At 43.6% G+C, this 2600-nt stretch overlaps 1 non-coding gene across 1 annotated transcript; it reads left to right on the plus strand.

Moving 5' to 3' along the window:
* The first annotated feature begins 2222 nt into the window (after positions 1 to 2222).
* On the plus strand, positions 2223 to 2294 carry TRNAH-GUG. The gene has a single exon. It is a non-coding gene; the product is annotated as a tRNA-His (tRNA).
* Positions 2295 to 2600: the final 306 nt, after the last annotated feature.

Raw genomic sequence — 2600 nt, forward strand, 5'->3', positions numbered from 1 at the left:
TTTATTTTACATTCTAAGATGTTGCAGAGCAGTTGAGGGGGGAAGAGAAGCGGAGAAGAGGAAGGGAAATTGGGTGGGAGGAGGAGAAAGGGAGGGGGTTTGGTCGGGGCCCACAGCACCCCCTCGTTCCTGCAGGGGAGACCAGGGGGCTTCCAGCGGTGGCTCCATCGTTTCTGGGCTGGATGCAGATGTCACCACCCTCCTTTTTAACAGAGAGCTGAACTTTGGCTCAGAGCTCAGAGGATCTGGCTAGAATTCAATTTTATTGATTTGTTTTCACATTTTACTTTGTGTGTCCTCTATTTGAAGGAATGTGAAACTGTGTTTTTAAATATATGGAATGTTGTAAAATTTCCTTTGAAAATATACTTACTTAAATTGTAATGGCATAATTAACATTTCTGCAGAGTTTATTATGTGACAGACCTATTTTAAGTTGTTCACAGATACTTGCCTATTTAATCTTCACAACAATCCTGAGAAGTAGGTACTATCATTCTCTCCACCTAATAGATGTGGAAACTGAGGCACAGAGGTTAAATAAGCTGCCCAAGTTCCCCTGGTTAGTAAGTGACAGAGCCAGAATTCGAATCCAGACAGTCTGGTTTCACAATTTGTACTCTGAGTTGATTTTTAAAAAATATTGTTGCTCTTATTGTTTAGTTGGTAGTGCCCACAGAGGAAAGTCGGAAGGAGCTCTGCAAATGATTGTACTTTGGGGAACAATTATTTCCTCCTTTGCCAGTCAGGAGATTTGCTCTGCCCGCTTGCCACAGAGTGACCTTTTACCAGGTCCACCCACCTGGATTCCTGTTCAGGCCAGAGAGCGCTTCGCCTTGGTTCCTGCACAGAACATGTAGGGCTCAGGAACTCAGTCCAAGAATCTTCTATGTGACCAAGGGAGGGAAATGCATTTGTGAGAGTTTGAAGGAAGATAGTACGGGATATAAATGATCAGAGGGGAGCAAGTGAACAGCCATTTGTGTCTAAAACTTCTATCTTCAGTGATATCCTCCTTCCAGAAGCCTTGGAGCTGTTGGCACCCAATCAGCTCATGGATTAGGTTCTCCCACCCCATACTCAGTGCCAGGTAGCCCCAGCTGCTCCCGGGTCCTCTCTGTTTAGAGAGCTTAAAGGAGACACCCTGATTATAATCCATCAATGAGAAATAGATTTTTTTGTATGTGTTTTCTTTTAAGCTGTTTAGCGATTGGAATATCTTGTGTGGACTACTTTAGTTTTTTTTTTTTTTTTCCTTTTTGTCTTTTTTCGTGTCCGGCAACGGATCGTAACCCTCAGTGTCGCGCCCGCACCGGACCGGGACGGCAACGGGATCGCAACCCTCGGTGTCACGCCCGCACCTCGCTCAGCCAGTGAGCCGGAACCGGTCTGTACCTGGGATCCGAACCCTCGGCGGGAGCGCCACCGTGCTCCCAAGCGGTGCACTGTAGCAGTGCGCCACCGGGCCGGCCCGATTACTTTAGTTTTTACAACAAGGAAATTTAAAATTAATGTCCCTTTGAAATTTATCTAGAAAACACTCCAATATCTTTGTGTGCGGGGTTACTAATGTTATTGGGAAGCTTTTCTTTTTGAGATTATTGTGCCTTTAAGACCTGTCTATTCTGGGGGGAAAATAACTTTAGAGATCAATGGGCTTCAAAAGGGGACTTTCCTCAGTTGGGATGTACTCGCTCTGACTTCCTATAATAGGAGAAACAAGCCTTTCTGAGTCTCCCCAGTCCTCAGGCCATTTTGTTCTTGCTGTGCTTTTTACGGTTGTGCTGCCTAAGCATATGGAAATAAGACTAGTGGTGGAAAAACCACAAAAGAGGCTCAGATTCATATGTCATTCAATGCAATGTAATTGGTGGTGGCAGTTGGGAGTGGGAAATCTATATTCATTGTTGGTTCCAAGTAGGAAGCATGAGTCAACAGACGAGTTGCTCTCAGTCTTGTTACCTTGATTACCATTTCCTGGACAGATTCAGGCAAATCCTTTCCTTTTACAATTTTCCCAATCAGCCAAGAAGACAGTGTTGGTTTCATGTCCAGGCACTTTGTTATTGTTCCTCTAAATAATCAGAGATTACTGAAACGCTACTCCTCTTTCCAATATTAAGAAAATGTACGTGTTTAGGCAATAGATGGCAGTGTTTCCACAAATTTTAATATTGCAGTGGCTCTTGAAGAAAACCTAGTGCTCAGCTCTTCTGTAGCTTGCCGTGATCGTATAGTGGTTAGTACTCTGCGTTGTGGCCGCAGCAACCTCGGTTCGAATCCGAGTCACGGCAAGAGGGGAGAAGGTTTTTAGAAGAGAATGACACTGGTCCCAAGCTGTATTGCATCTGAACAACATTTTGTAACCAGACATAGAATAATGAAAACCAATAAAACAGAAACCACTACAAATATTTTAAAGTTTAGAGAGATGACATATGCAGAGTGGCTTTATTAATGCACCGATCCTGTTGCAAGTGTGTTGTGTGTGGGTTTTTTTATTTGCATCGACGGATAATATGATAAAACTGGAGTGTAGTGGGCATGTAATTATTATTAATTACAACTACTTAAGCTCTGCTTTGAGCAGACTCGTCAAG

This window comes from Galeopterus variegatus, unplaced genomic scaffold, assembly GCF_000696425.1.
Source record: "Galeopterus variegatus unplaced genomic scaffold, G_variegatus-3.0.2 Scaffold4908, whole genome shotgun sequence".
NCBI lineage: Eukaryota > Metazoa > Chordata > Mammalia > Dermoptera > Cynocephalidae > Galeopterus > Galeopterus variegatus.